At 45.8% G+C, this 16,479-nt stretch overlaps 1 protein-coding gene and 1 pseudogene across 1 annotated transcript in view; one reads left to right on the forward strand and one right to left on the reverse strand.

Moving 5' to 3' along the window:
* LOC135903751 (pyrokinin-1 receptor-like) overlaps window positions 1-16,479 on the forward strand; it is a 407,309-nt gene that overhangs the window by 67,363 nt on the left and 323,467 nt on the right. The gene's annotated exons all lie outside the window — the stretch shown is intronic.
* Window positions 10,566-10,746, reverse strand: LOC139050228 (U2 spliceosomal RNA; annotated as a pseudogene).

The raw sequence follows: 16,479 nt of genomic DNA on the forward strand, positions 1-16,479 counted from the left end.
AAGCATCCTTCTTGAAGGAAAAATTCAGAACAATGTGTAATACTTGCGACTTATGCCTGCCGCAGGGAAAGTCATGCACTGTGAAATAACTTAGGTTCAAGGGGGGAATCGCGCCGATAGCTTATGTTGGCATTTATAGTAGGAGATAAGGAAGCTTAACGAGATTTCGAAGGACGGCAACAGAAATTCTACAGTACAGTATTTCAGAGTACTTCACATGGAGCGTTTGTGGCCCTCTAATCAAGTTCGTCGACTTCCGACAGTCTCCGACATGGCGCTGGTGCGTCTAAAACGCCACGTTAGCAATCCAGTAGAGCTTCCGGTGAGTGGTCAATCTCTGATAAAACGTCATATTAAAGGAAGAAATAAAGAAATACGACCTGAAGAATTAGTGCCTTACGCTGGCTTCCTGCGTTCACGGAGTTTCTAACTGAGTCTTTTCATTGAGGAGGTTGGGCTTGGAGAGAATGAGAAAAAATAAACACAATGACGAATTGTCGCTTTGACGAACAAAGACGCTCTTCGTACAAAAAAAAAAAAAAATCTTCGCGCGAGACGTACATTCACAGCATAACGAGGGTAGACGTAAAGCCCGTGCACGAACCATCTTGAAAAAATTTAGGGGCGACAGACTCCACGGTCTCTGTCGATGCGGTGCAGTACGGGAACAATAGAATGTTCGCGTTGTCGGTTACAGACGGGCGGGGGGTGCTTCGCTCCTTCCCCTCGATAAGGGCGGCCACCCCGGGTATAGCACAACAAATGGTGGTTGCGCTGGCATTGTGTCACCCATAGCGTTTCTGCATTTACACCGACTATAGAGATGCAATCAGAGCTTTCGAATCGGGTAACCTCGCTCGAGAGGCAGCCTTTATTCATGAAAAGAGGCCTTGCCCGGTACTCATTATATCACGTGGTTCCTCGCACACATGGGGACGAACATTCTCGAGGGCTTTCCAAACCTCAACGAGCTGGCCCACGACCGTGCGGGAGAACTCACGCGCCGCGACGGTCTGGAGGCTACGAAAGGGTAGGAAGGGACTTAGCAGAACGATCGACTTCTCACATTTAATGAAATTACTAAACATTACCAACATAGCAGGATAGTTTATCCGCTTTCTCACCCAAAGCTCAGTAGAGGTTAGTCAGCTACTCTTAGAATGTTGCAGACAGGATCTTTCCCGTCGCGGGGCTTCCTGAGTAGGATATATACTCGGATGTGGACCCTGGTTGCCCCGACTGTAGTGAAACATCTTGCTCTATGGCCTACATGCTCTGGCGCTTTTCCGCGTTGCCTAACAACCTTCTCTCCAGCGAAACTGAATGGGAGGAGGCCATCAGAAGCACCGCACTCTGAAAGCAAGGCCAGGCTATCCACAGGGCCCAGGAAAGGGCGGAGGGTCACGGCGTTCTGTACTCTACGTGGGCGCGACGACCAGTTATCGCGGCCTCCCGTTAGGGGGTCCTGACAGCAGCTCCTCAGATCAATTAATGTTCGTTATCTGTCTGCCCTTTCATGATTTTTTCTCCACCATGCACATTTCCGCAAAATGGATTTGTTTTAACTGCTTCCCTCCAGAAGAAAACATTTTCTGATAGCCTTGTCGCAACAGATGCTTCTGCAGATGGGTGAAAGAGAATAAAAAGGGGCTCGAAATAGAGTGGGTGACACGATCGCAGTAAAGATCCATTCAAGTGTGCTGAAAATATAGCTTGAAAAAAAAAAGTCCGACCAAGAAGAAATGGTGAGGTTGCTAATTTTACTTAGGCCAGCGCGGAGACTCTGTAATGACGTCTGCCTGCTACCAGTAGGAATGATATAATGCTCACTTTGTGCGCTTAATATCCGGAGAAGGAGTGATAATAATATTCAGGCACAAAAAAGTTAACATGAAAGTGAAAACGCAGTGATAAATTATCCTAGCAGAAAGAGAATGCAAATCATAGGTTTCTTGCGTGATAAATGTCTCCCCGCACACAAACCATTAATTTCAGAAGGCGTATTTTCCGAGTCATTTCATTTTTTCTTTTTTTTTCGCTTTTGATCCTCTAGATCTGAAATAACCATTTCAAATCAAAGTGACAAGAAGAAACAAGTTGATAGACACAGATAATATGGTACCCTAAGCTGCTATAAAAACGATTAAAGAAGCAGTCATAATTTAAGGGGAGGTTTAGGCAATAAACGAAGTACGAAGAAAAGCAAATCCTAAAAATGGACTGCTTGCGCCGTACATCATTGAATTTAACATGAATTTCACATGCAAACTACGGGTATATGTGATCTCTAACGACTGAAACCTTCTTTCCCAAGCATTAGTCTTGCCAACCAGACGTCGTAAATGAAGTTCACGCCGCCGTTGCTGGGAAAGCCAAAAGATGTCTGTTCGGGTCAATAATTTAGACAGACGAATTATGTTCATCGGTTGGGCGACGTATCCTGCTGGTCATTGCTGTTAGCGGTACAGTTTCGACGACAGTACTGTCGTAAGGATGGTTTGTTTGAATTGAATTCTGGGGTTTCATATGCCAAAGTCACGATTCAATTATGAGGCGTGCAGTAGTGGGAGACTCCAGAATAATTTTGACCACCAGGGGATCTTTACCGTGCGTCCAATTCACGGGACCACGGGCGTTTTTGCATTTCGCCCCCATCGAAGTGCGGCTACCGCGGCCGGTATTCGATCCCGCGACCTCTCGCTTAGGGCGACTTTGTGTACTGTCAGGGTCATACATATAATAATAAGGTCAATCGCATATAAACAGAATAAACCCTCAATATAATGAAATAACCGAAACAAGAACGATACTTCGTGGTAATCGATGCGATGCAAAAAGCGCAGATGCCCTAAAAAAAATTAACAATAAGGTGGCACGGGCAAGCAATAATTCGAGAATTCGCACGTTGTACTGAAACAGCGAAACAGAGCCACGCTCTGTGGTGCCAACGTGCAGGTGGCGAAATTGCGTTACAGGAAACACACGTACGTGACTAGTTGCCTCGTCCGTCGTCTAGTATCACCTGATACAGTTAGTCACAAGGAACTGCCGCCACATGACGTAGTAACCTTCGCGGCAATCTCTGCCTCTCCAGGTTGATTGGCAAGAAAAAAAAAATGTAACGCGAAGGGCCATCGAATATGTTGTAGCTAGCGGTTCCCTACGAATTTCCCGCTTCGCAGTTCGGAGTCCGAAGCGCAAGGCAGCGACCCTGCAGCATGAATAGTTCGGTTTAAAAAGCATACGTGGTGGTCGGGACCACGAACTGTGCCGAATAAAGCGATTACGTTATAACGAGGAGCTAGTGTACACACGTGCCGCACGCAGGAAATGTCTCCCACCATGCTGCCTGCCTTAGCAGCTTGTTCGCACGCAATAATCACCATTAGTTTGGCACTTAGGTGAGTACTAAGCTTGAGTTGCGTGACCATTCTTCACCTGATAAAGGCATAAGCTTATTCTTGGGTTGTCAGGTCACATTGATCGAAGGAGGCGGCCTCGATTCGGGTCGCTTTTCTCCGCCCTGTAGTGTTGTGCCGCACACAAACTTGGCCACCGAGATTGCCGCTTTCAGTTTCTTTTTTTCAGTTTCTGTCATTCTTTGATGCTTTAGCATGCGACTGCTTATGTCCGTATTGGTGACGTGTCTGCTGTGACACACAACAGAGCTTCCATTTTGCGTGTCACGCCATTTTGCGTCCCGCCATAGTGCCCAGAATATACTGCACTATAGTCACGCGCACTTATCGAACTTACTCAGGCCACCCGTAGGTTATTATATTTATTAATTACTACGTCCCTCGGAAAAGACCGAGAAGATTTATTTTTGTCCAACTATATTTGAGTAAAGACATGGAGCAATAACACCGCGATCAAACTTGACTGCTTCGGAGTCACACAAAATTTATGGCAGCGGCCCAAGAAAAAGTTACAAAGCACCAACACGCACATTCAAAGGAAAAGAAAGCTTGCCTGTTATCTCGACTCCAATAAGTAATTATGAGACTTGCGTCACTGCCTCACCCCCCCGCCCCTCTCTTTCTCTTCGCCCGCGACCAAACGCTATTTTTTTTTGGCGAAAATTGGCCAGGTGCGCAAACAATAATTTGATATTTCCCATACGTGACGAAGAGTCGTTAAAAGTTACTCGAAGTCATCAATTCAAAGCAGAATGCTCTTGGTCGCATGTCATCTCGCAAATACGAGCATATATAATTGCTTTGATCAAACGCCGTCGCGGACTTCTTTAATGAGCGCAGACACTGAACTCTATGCCGTGAGCAAATTTCCATTCGACATTAAAGTGCTACTGCGTCGCGGGATTTCCGACTAGCGTTAAGCTTTCGTAACCGGCGCCTAATTGCCACCCCACCTATTTCTGCATAGAACTTCCTTAAAGTGAGAAAGACGTCAGAATTAATTGAGCGAAGTTCGCCGCTCGTATAAAGCGTGTGAAATCACAGGGAACGAATCGCAATGAGTAATGAGACGGTGTTCGAGAATCGCGTTAACATGCGTAGACTCTTAACGACGTGGTCTTATTTTTCTTGCACAGTCAAGATAGGTGTGACCGAAAACGTCTTGACGACAAAGAAGCCTCCTCGACATCGAGCTTGCAGAATTTCTGTGGCCCAGTGGCTCAATGCTCCTGGTGGATTGAGACGCATTACACCCAAAACTTCGGCCACCCACTTCCTCCGTGCTCACTACCCTCTTTGCCACATTCGCGCACATGTATTAACACCTGCATACGCTGTTCAAACAAGAACACATCCACAGTTTATTGCCACTCGGAGTAAGATGAAACGACAGGATCAGAAAATCCGGGACATTAAGGTTGCGTCCGCGCTTTGGCGCGTTGCTGTCCAATGCGACGTTATACTACTCGGCAATGTCGGTGTCAGTCAGCGCCGGATACCTTTTGGCTATAGTTTCATGCAGCCATAAATAAACAGCAGGCGGATGAGCATGGTATTTCGTTCAATATATACGAATTGCAACAAATTTGGCATCGACGGAGTGCAGCTACTTCACCCGTGTGATGCAGTCGAAAAAAAATTAAGAAAGAAAAGAAAAGCAGAAAGTCGTTTTTGCCGTTTTACCATTGCGCATCAACCCCGGCGTTTGTCTGTCTGCTTGCGAAGCGACAAAACCCTCGCCAGCGGACGGGTGAGACTTTGCTTCGTCATGACGCGCCACATCTCCACGTCGTGAAAGCATTATCGCTTCGTGATAAAGGCGCACCGTGTCCGAAGAAAGCCGATGGCGGAAAGTAAATGGGGTCCATGCACGTCGCTGGGATGGCAATATACGCTACACTTTCACAGCGAAGCTGTATGTAGCTACTTTCTGGCGGTGGCCGACGTCTGTCCGGCTACGCGTCACGTCGTCACGAAAATAATTTTTGTCTCCAGTTTCTAGCGAATGCTCTGCAGCTCTCAATCTAATCTAGGTATCTTGGAAAAAATTGCACTGAAAGTGCCCCTTAAGACGCCTCTATTATTACGCCGAGTTTAATTTACTTGTCATAATTAGTTTACAGTGAAGTTGTAAACGTTACATAATTATCGTCTGCTGTCAATACATGGCTGGGTCTATGGAGGAAATATGGTTACAGAAAATGGCTGGAACTCTTGTTTTATCGAAACAAATTATATGACAAACAGCCGCTAAGGCGACTCTAACAATACGCCGAGTTTCATATACCTTTAGTTGTCACGTAGTTCACAGTGAAGTTGTAAACATTGCGGAATTCCTGTCTGCCGTGTGGTGGTACTTGAACATGTCACTATTTCATAAATGAATAAGAATAAAGCACTCCAGAGTCAAAATATATATCTTTGTCTGCGTCCTTCAATAACATTATATATATGCGTCGATTGAGGTAGGACACACCACAGCTCTTACTCATATTTCTTCACAGAATGAAAGGGCTCTTCTTTCTTTGTTTCTTTGTTTTTGAGTACTCGACCTGGGGAGCTCTGCAACCACGTCTCGCACGCTACAGCTCACGCAGAGTGCTAAACCGTGTATTTTGCGTTAAGTCTGAAACGCTGTTGCAATACACAGAGTGCAGAGCAGCACACAATCAGAACACGAGCCATCCGCTAAGACGTATTTGAGCGCAATTCTCAAATTTCTTTGAAGGCGTCTAAATGTGAGCGAAATTACGCCGCATCTTGCTCGCCACGGGCCCATAAGATTGTTTCTCGCAACAGCAGCCTTTCCTATTTCGACTATCCGGGAAACAGGAGCCTGTCAAAAACAAAAGCGCACCAACACTAAAAGAAAACGTGAGAGTCACGGAGAAGAAAGAACTGCGTATAAACACTGTGTCAATGCCCACCATGCGCCACATTGTCATGGCAACTAAGTTGCAAAAAATACATCGCTGATGCAATTACCATACTGCAGTTTTATCGTAATTCTAAAACACTGACAATTCTTGTCCGGAGAACTTGCCGGAACGGTTATCGAACACCAGTGGAAAGATGCTGTCTCCGACAAGGCGCGTTTTTTTTGTTGTTGTTGTTGCTTTCAATGCGTCCATATAGGAGAACACAAAATTTAAGATAAAAAACAGTCCTCAAATGTTATCGAATGTAGCCTAAACTATATGTTGATAAACATTTCCCAGCGGCAAGTCAGGAGGAAAATGTGGTGAGACGACAGCACGCGGGCACTGCCGACAATCCCTGAAAGGTGAAAGGACTGCGTTCCTGGAAACCAAGCACGTCGCTTACCTTAACGAAGCAGATAGTCCAAGGGGGGGGGGGGGTTGAAGGGTACAGCTAATTCCGGTGGCGGACCTTGCTAGGGGACGTCACGGCACGTTCGTGCTCTTCCTGCTCAGTTTATCAGCAAAGTCATGTCCCTTGGGCGAAAATTACAACGTTCGGAATGCCCACACAAAACGCATCGACACGACACCGACTGACCTCCCAGTGGCGCCAGAAAGTTCCGCAAACTAAGCCTCGCAGAACGCGGTGGACGTAGCACGCTACCACGTGTAACATCACGACAGGACGAAACACACAGCAGATGGCATGGAGCTCCGTACATGCTGCGCCGTCTGGACATAGATTGTTGTCTAACCGCTGCCGCTGTGAACGGCTGCACATGCGCAGTTGAGGAGTTCGCGGCTTCGAGTCCCGGGTCGGGATGATGCAGCAATTCTTTGTCAATGCGTTTCCTTTTGCCGCTTCGTCAGTGGTCAATGCTGTGTTCGGCCGGCGTTTTCAACGCGATCAGCCAGCCGTGAACGGTGGGGGGAAAATGGCGGCATAAAATCAAGCAGTAGGAATCGCTACGTTGTACAGGCCCTGCTAATATCTTCTCGACCTTCGTTCGCTTTATATAAATTTGGATATCATGCCAGCGTAGGGCTGCGAGCATCTGCCTTTTTGCAATACTTGTCGGTAGCTCGTAGCTCAGCCTTGCGCGAGCAGCCAAAAGTGAGTAACTAAACAAATAATTGTGTGCGCCAAGCGCAGAAGAAATGTAGCGAAAACGTACTTCGCTACTGGCTTAACTGCGATTTCTGTAATTTACATGCTCTTAATTACCAATATAGACCACTGTATAACTTTCTACGGCACGTTTCTAAGGCAACACCGCATTCACTAGCGGCGCTTTTGTCCCGCTTTGGACCATCGAACTCATGGCGGAGTGGTAGTGTCTCCGTCTCACACTCCGGAGACCCTGGTTCGATACCCACCCAGCCCATTGCAAGTTGTTTTAACGCGAGAGCGTTAAGGAGCTCGTGTCGGAGAAAAGCCAGTGTCAGCGGCGTTGGCCTTGAGTGAAAAATCCAGGAAGGCAATTCATAAATAAAAATTTTATTTATGAATTAATTGTGAATTAAGAATTTATTTTAATTAATTATGAATTTATGAATTAATTAATTGAAGGGACAGAGAAGGGGTAGATACGTGTACGGACAGTACTTCAGTTAAAGCCACTCTCGCAGACCAGAGGTTCTGAGAAAGCACAAAAGTGCCTTCTGAGCCGATGATCGGTGGGGACGGTGCTCTAGTAATGCCTGTTCACTCAGAGGACGATCATCGAATTTCCTGAATGCGTTGGACAAAGATTGTCTTTGTGCTTGAAATTGAGGACAATGGCACAATACCTGGCCTCACACTTGAAGAACAGCTATGGGGAGTCCAATAGGCCCGCGAAGCGTCTGAGAGGCTTGGCCTTTCGATCCCAACGTGGAAACGGCCCTCTTCGGGCTAGGAAACTAGCGTGACCTAATGGAGCACAATAAAGTTTTTTCCATCCATCCATCCCAGAAACGCAGCTACACAAAGCCGAGTCACATAAGTACACTGAAGCCAACAGAAAGTCCGGTCACGTAGCTACATTAAAACAAGAGCACCTAAGAAAACACCAATATGATTCACACGGAGGTACATGAATCCAGGCATTGAATGGGCCCAAGTCGGGTCGAGTTATTCACGTTGAGTGAGTTTATCACGGGTGAACGCTCTACTCAAGTGTTACCCAGAATATTGCTTGCTTCAATATTCATGGTTGGTATTCAGGAAATTGGCAAATTCCGCTATATTGTGAAATTTTCGATCTTGCCAGCTCTGATTGGCGAAGCTGCAAGATACAGCCGCTTTGATTTGCTACAAATGCCACCATTGCCAAATTTGACAATATGGCGGAATCTGACCATGTCCAGCATAGCAGTTCAAGATTTGAGATGGACGAACCAGGGGTGGCGTCCTCGGCCGATCCCCTTCAGGAAGAGAGAGAGAGAGAGAGAGAGAGAGAGAGAGAGAGAGAGAGAGAGAGAGAGGGGGCACGTTATTTGACCAAGGGATTCGGAGACGTAGGTCCCAGTGTCCCCGAACGACTACGCTTTCAAGGAGTGTTTCGCGAGATTTCGCTTAACTATAAGGCCAAAGGCACCAGCGTTTATGGGCAACAGCATCCCTGCCTCTGGGTCAAAAATACTAGGGCATCGTGCGTGCGTGTTACTGTTAAAGTTTTCGTCAGTGGACGACGCCTATGCATCCGGCGCTATAGCCACGCGAAATCTTGCGAAAGGGAGGGCATACGAGAAAGTGAACGCCCCAGGATACTACCCCAATGCTGAGTGACGCAGTGGAGTTCAGCTTTCAGTGGCAGACTCTCGCTTTTTCTATCTTTTTACTCCCGCTTTTTCTATGTCATTATTTTCTTTATTCTCTTTTCTATCTTTATTTTCATTGAAATGAAAATAGAAGAAAGACGCACAGTCCCCCTATAATGGCGACGGCTACTCTTTCCGCCTATTACATGCGCAACGTAAGACGACGCCACGTCCAGTTTGCGTTGCCGTCTATAGTGGCTGAAAAGCCCTGTCCAAGCCATTGAACCGCATCTTTTTCCATGTAGTCATGTAACATGTCATGGGAACGGGGCACTGGAGACCACGAATGAATTTTTAATGCGTAAGCTTTCTTTGGCGAGCTCCCCAGCCCTGCCACGCGCAAAGTGTAATGCCTTGTATCTGCACAAAAAAGCGTAATCTGCAAAGTTAAGACATTTAATCGTTATGATAGCGTAAACAAAGATGATTGGAAGCGTTTAAGCCATAAGGAACGTTTCAAAGCATGAAGAAAACAATAAGACAAATATATAATACACATAGAGACACATAGGGCTCCTTAGAATATGCATGGGGAAGCTTATAGTAGGAGTGGGCCGACTGAAATTTCGGCGCAGGTCGATTGAAATTTGGGGGTGGGACAACTTAAAATCTGGGGGTGGGCGAAGTTAAATTCGGCGCTGGGCCAACTTGAAATTTGGGGATGGGACAAGTGGAAATATGGGGGTGGGCCAACATAAACTTGGGGGTGGGCGAAATTGAAATTTGAGGGTGGCCCTCTTGAAGTTTGGAAGTGGACGAACTTGTAATATGGGCGTGGGCCAACTTGACATTTTGGGGTGGACCAATGTCCAATTGAACGCTGCCGAGCACACTTCGGGTTATGGCCACCTCGCGGGCAAGCAAGCACATTGAGATGCTAGGCCCGTTTTCAGTGGGCCTTACCAAGGCACACTCAGAACGCTGGCGAGAGCTTCCGTGGACAAGAAACGCGCGTACATATACGAGGTGACATAGCATCGCGGCGATGCGCTCTCCCCTCAGGCAATGCCTCACGCGCTGCGGCGGCAGCTGGTGTTTCGACGCTTCGCCGTGCTGCCTCGTGGCTTGCAGAACATAGCGTCATTTGCTTCTTTAGATCACTAGCTCTCCCCTACGACCTCTCTGCTCCATCCAGGTGCGCCCGTGCCCGGCGTTCCGGCTCAGTTGTTACGATTGCATTGAAGAGGCTGGATGCGGCGAGAAAATCTTACAATTGTCTAGTATAAGACCTAAGGCTTCTTTGCCACCGGAAAGGCCATGGGCGAACGCGCATAAGCTGGGAAAAGCAAGTAAGCAAAACTAAGCAAAAACGAAGTCTAGCCGAACAATGCTTATGCAATAGCAGAGAATTCTCAAAATGGGTCTGTAGTTATACAGCGAAGCTGTTTATGGCTAGGCTTCCGTGCATTTTCGTGTGTGTGCAAAAAAACCGCACGACGATACCGAAGATAGTGCCATACGAGGCCGAACCGCGGCGGAGGTGGAGCAGGCTTCAAGCACTCTGCGAACTTGCAAAAATATTTAATATCTTGAGTCCAAATAGAATGCGTATCAGCTATTAGGCTCATAAGAACAGATACTATACTTTGACCCGCGTTGGCCATGTTTACGTTCGTACTGCCCTCTCTTTGTCGGCGTTCCAAGCGGTTGCGGATCTACTGTCCTTCCGCTCTCCCGCGGTGGCGGTACCGTCGAAACGTCACGCGTGTCTAGTTTCTTCCTTCTCCTCGAGGCGGCAGTCTTGTCGTCCACGCAAATGTCATAAAAATCGCATAAATGAGTTTGTACCTTTGTTAAAAAGTATGTGTCATCATTCTATGTCCTTTTTCTCGTTCTCCAGAGCAGGGCAGGCAACCAGACGCATTTTTTGGTCAACAACCCTGCCTTCTCGTTTTATTTCTTCCTCCTCCTCCTCCTCTGTCACCTATATGTCGTGTGCTAAACAGCTTCGCTGGTCATCTACCTTCACAGGATGGAATGGCTCATGATATTTTCAATATTAGCTCTCACAGACCTGTTTTTCGATGCTACAAAATATTTTATGTTGTTTGCATCAACGTTAATTACGGAATCATTTCTCATGTTGAGCTAATGCGTTCCAGCCGGCATAGTGGACGAAATTCAGAAGATTACACCCAGAAAGAGGGTCAGTAATATTCGCCATTTAATATAAAGGAGCAGTCATTACTACTGATTGGCCATTTCTAACCTCGTTACTTAGTCCTAAGCAGCATATTTGTAGTGATTTTATGACAACTTGTAGCGCGTCTCCTTAAGACTTTATTACATTGGGATTGGTGAAGTTATTTTCTTTTTTTTTGCTGATTAGTCTGATTGACTTGTTCCTTACATAAGCGCTACATATAGATGTGTATGTTTCGTTGTCATGTCAGACGGGAATGGTTCGTGTAATTTTCTTTCTCTCCCTATTTGCTATAATGTCAGCAGTGGCTCATTCACATTTATGACCGAACGAAAGGACAACCGTCGTCCTTAGCACTTCTCGTTCTTCCATTTGACAAAATCACAATACAAAGAAATGAAGCGACTTCTACATCGCAATTCTTCAAACAAAACTCATTAAGTCAACCAACCAATTTTTTTTTACACTTCTTCATGAGAAGCTCTAATGCGACTGAACTTCGTTTCATAGCGGTCGCTTCAGAGGCGACACAGTTCCGGTACTTTTTATAGCTCGTGGAGATAACATTAACGACTGAAAAGTTCGGCTTCGTTCTGAAAGACGTCTCGGCACTCGCGCGACAAAGAAATAAAGGAATAATAAACGCATAGCCTGAAGTCAGCAGGCGGCAGAATGGAAGCGCATTAATTAGTGACGCCCAAACGCGCCTTCAAACAATTCAACGGATCGCTTCTCTTCCGTCGGCACTGTATAACGACAGTCATTGGGGAAGGAATGGCAGTTCTTTGTGTGCTAGGCACGTGGGTAAGAGAAAGAGCGGTATGGAGGTGAGTTGCTGATCAAATACGAAATGAGCGCAAATTTCTGCTTGCTTCTCTGAATTAAAGGCACGGGAGCGGTGGAGGTGTCGGAGGCGTTCTTTGAAACGTGCCGTTCCCGATGTCAGTAAAAGAAAGGAATCGTAGCTAATGAAGGCGATTTCGCAAATCTGGTGCCAACCCAAAGCAACCAATCACACTGCCGATGACTTCCGGGTGTCGTGGACGCTTAAGGAGCAGCGACTTTCTGCTTTTAAACATGAACGTACGTCGTAATGTGAAACATCGAGCTTACATTTATTTTCCTTTGAGCGGTAGGAGTAACAGTTTTCCAATTCCAGTTATTGCCCAATAGGGTGAATAGTGATGAATGATAGAATGACTAAATAAATGAAAGGAAAGCGTGTGATTGTTTAATCCAGCGTGAAAAATAGAACACAGCGTGAAAAGAATACAGGAAATGCTTGCTAGCTTGCGTGGCGGAAAGTTGCGACACAGAAAGTCACCAATAATTATAAGTTCTTTATTAATTAATTAAGTCCTCGCTTGATAGATAGATAGATAGATAGATAGATAGATAGATAGATAGATAGATAGATAGATAGATAGATAGATAGATAGATAGATAGATAGATAGATAGATAGATAGATAGATAGATAGATAGATAGATAGATAGATAGATAGATAGATAGATAGATAGATAGATAGATAGATAGATAGATAGATAGATAGATAGATAGATAGATAGATAGATAGATAGATAGATAGATAGATAGATAGATAGATAGATAGATAGATAGATTGATTGATTGATTGACTGATTGATTGATTTTCAGAAAAGAAATTTTACCTCTCTTTTGTACCAGTACAACTATTATTGAACTGATACTAACGGATCTAATAATACACAATGTCTGCACAAACGACATAAGATCGGCGGTTCCCAGGGGCTCGAAATCAATTTCGCCGGTGGCGATGCCTGAACGCCTCGCGCCAGTGTGAGTAAACAGATGGGAGTGGTTAGCCCATCTTCCAGCCCCAATCCTCGATGAATGCGCTGCTTCTTGGCGATATCGAAAATTCCACGCGTATGGCCTATTTCCAGGAAAGACACCTCCCCCCGCCGTCGCTTGCTGATCCGATCCGACGCGGCAAATGCTCGAAGACGCTCGAACAGACGGGATTCCCAGTATGATTTGTTTACGTACCCAAGGATTAAGCACTCTGTTCTTTTTTTCTCTCTTCTTTATCATTTTTTTTATTTCTCCCAGCAGTACCGTGCAGCACAGAAAAAAATGTTGACACCAAATCACAGGTGCCGCTTTCTTTGCGCAATAATATACCAATCGGCCTTATCAGTGATTACGATAGCACAAATATATTTATGTTGGGCAAATATGATAGTTCTTACAGCGTCACCTACAGCGTCACCTCTGTGTTATGGCCTCGATGATCGAGATGGCCAAACATGCTATAATGGTCCTCCCTACGAAGAGGACCACTGCGATGATTGGACTAGCACTACTCACCCGTTCCTTTCTTCTTATCTACTGTTTTCTTTTTCTGTTACCTACGGCCTTTTCATTTTCTCACGACAAGAATTTCGACACTCTGGTGCCTGCGATAAGGCATAGAACTATCACAGTGTATCATTCCATTTCCCCGAATCCGCATGTGAACGGTACATCTCCTGGTCTCCAAATGCGAGGGAGTGCGGGTGCGTTTTCACTGCTCTTCGTTCTGAATGCACGACAGGCTCAAATGTGAATCATGGAGGCACGCGAAGGAAACAGAATGAGCAAAGTCAATAAACCCCGAAGCACACAACATCAGCTCCCAGAAAAGCGCAGGCCCGTGCTCAAATCTCTGGTGGGCAAAAAGAAAAAAAAAGGGAAGAGAAAAAAAAGAACAGTAAGCATTCATAGATAACTCAGGCGCTGGCCAAAGCATGCAGCAGTCATTTCGATAACTAAGCTTCTGGCCTGGTACAAGCAGACTAATACCTGGTTTTTGACCTGGCTTCCCCATTGAAGGAACAAACAAGACAAGCTGAAAATCGTGGCATGTGCGTATTGCAGTTGTCACATACCATGCCGTCGTTTATAGGTGCGTGACACATCGAATATTGCTGCCCCGCATGATACTCCTTCGGTACCAAACGCATGAGCCGCGAGTTTGATTTTTTTTAACCACACTGCCCTGTGTTATAGCGTCAAGATTTTGTGTTTATGATACTATATCCCCAAAGCACCCTCAATATATTATTTAGTGGCATTCACCGTACTTTACACGTCAGCGTTTTGGCTTGTGGCTTTGCCCTGCAGCTGGCATGAGTCTACACAGAGAGTTTAATGCAACGTCTTTACAGCGCAATATAGCTTGGCGACCGCCCAACCATATATTTGTTCGGCTGCACAAGGCTTCGCTAAAAATAAAATTTGGGCTTATTTCATTCTTATTAGGGGATTCATTATTTGTGCGCCTCTCAATGCTTCTTCAGAGCAGTGCAGTATTTTCCACACACATATGTAATTTATTTCGTCAAACAATTTTAATCGAATTGCTAAATCGCAATACTTAGCGATAGCGTTCTTGTAAAACTAGATAGCATTTCGACTGCCATACTCTCCGCAGACAAGTTAAAACTTGATAGTATGGCCTTTTCTTCCCGACCTGTTCTGAAAGCTGCCTTATGTCAGCCGCAACAGGCTGAATGACCGTAATGATCACAATAGTACGAAGTTCGCCATGACATGGTAACTTCAGCTAAGGAAAGGTTGGCGAGCCCGAAGCCAACATTCAGACAAGGCGTCTTCGCCAGGGCATCGGTTGCTTTCCTTTCTAGGTTTCTGATGGCGCTCCCTCCGCGACGACGCATTGTTTTGAATGTTTACACCTACTTTACCCGACCATCAACTTACTCCTTTCTGCCTGTTTATACACTCTTAAAAATGATTGCGCCCTTTGGGGTGTATGTTGGTCCCACGACAAAAATCGTCAACTGCCTTGCTTGTGTTTCCTTTCTATAAAACTCTGCGCTCGCTACTTTCGACAACGCAATGTCACACTGATAACGCGCATGCCATTCGTGACGTAGAAGTGCCGCGCCCGCAGCGTTGAAGAAAGGAAGCGCGGGCGAGATAGATGACGCTTAATGTTGTGGCACAAGATAAGCCCCAAAGGGCGTACATTTTTTAAAGAGTGTATAGCTCTTCACCCATGCGGAAAGGGAGATAGATATATAGGTCCCGTCAAGGGAAACAGCTTCTAATATCTGACGAAGGTAAGTTTTTTTATTCGCTTCGGGATGATTATCCCATCGTTTGCCAGTGTTAAGCTCTAAATGTTTCCATTTTCATGTGGTATTTTTACCTTCTTCCAAGTTGGCGACTACATACTGACGACTATAAGGACGCTCGTAACCGGAAAGATTACTGCCGCCTCTTCACCAAGCTGGCTTAACCACCCTTTTGGCGGTAACCCCTGATCCCAGCAGCATTAGAAGAAAGGCACAAAAAGAAAGGTAGATAGTTCGACCAGACGTCCGTAAGATTTTCTACCCTGTGCCAGTGGAAGGGAAGAGAGGGAATAAAAGAAAGAGCGGAGAAGGAGCAAAAATTGCCTTCAGCAATTCCAGTATAAAACGTAAGGAGCGGGGATGTTTGTTGGCGCAGAGTGATTCCACGAACGGATTATAGCGATGCACCAGAGCCAACCCTTGATAGATCAGTCCTCGTGCCTGGAGAGGCTGCGGTCTCGAAGTTCTCGTTCCAGTCTCCGCGGTGACGGATGGCCGAAATCCGAGAGTCCAAGACCATGTAAGCGCGCTTGTTGCCACATTACCGAAACAAGGAGATTGCGGGCTTTTTGCGGCGACCAAACCGGAACTCAACCGTGTAGACTACGGACGGATTGGTTGCCTTGCTATATACTGAAAGTGATTAGGAGAGGAAAACGCAACGCTGCCTTGTTGCCAGGCGGTTACAAGGCAAGGGGACGCAACGTGAACTTGAAGCAAGAGCCTGACTCGTAACACTGCAAATTGCTCTGCTAAGGACAACGAACAAGAAAAGCATATCGAATGAGGTTGCGACAAGAAAGCGAGAAGCAGGACTGATAACGGACTGCCGAGGCTATTTCGTGAAATTAGGTTAAAGAAAGGAAAGCTCATATTTGCAGTATTCCCGTTAAATGTGACGTTTAATATTAATGTCATAAAGAAAAAAACACATGCAACGCTTGCGTGTGATTTGACGTACGGCTTATCTACATAAAGGCTTTAAGAGTGTGTTTGTTGTAATAGGCCTTGGAATAATCTATGGTACTGATATCTTTTGCTGGTGTGAACGCTGTGTTGTCCACTTTAGACGAGCAT

Source organism: Dermacentor albipictus, chromosome 9 (genome assembly GCF_038994185.2).
Source record: "Dermacentor albipictus isolate Rhodes 1998 colony chromosome 9, USDA_Dalb.pri_finalv2, whole genome shotgun sequence".
NCBI classification, from domain to species: domain Eukaryota; kingdom Metazoa; phylum Arthropoda; class Arachnida; order Ixodida; family Ixodidae; genus Dermacentor; species Dermacentor albipictus.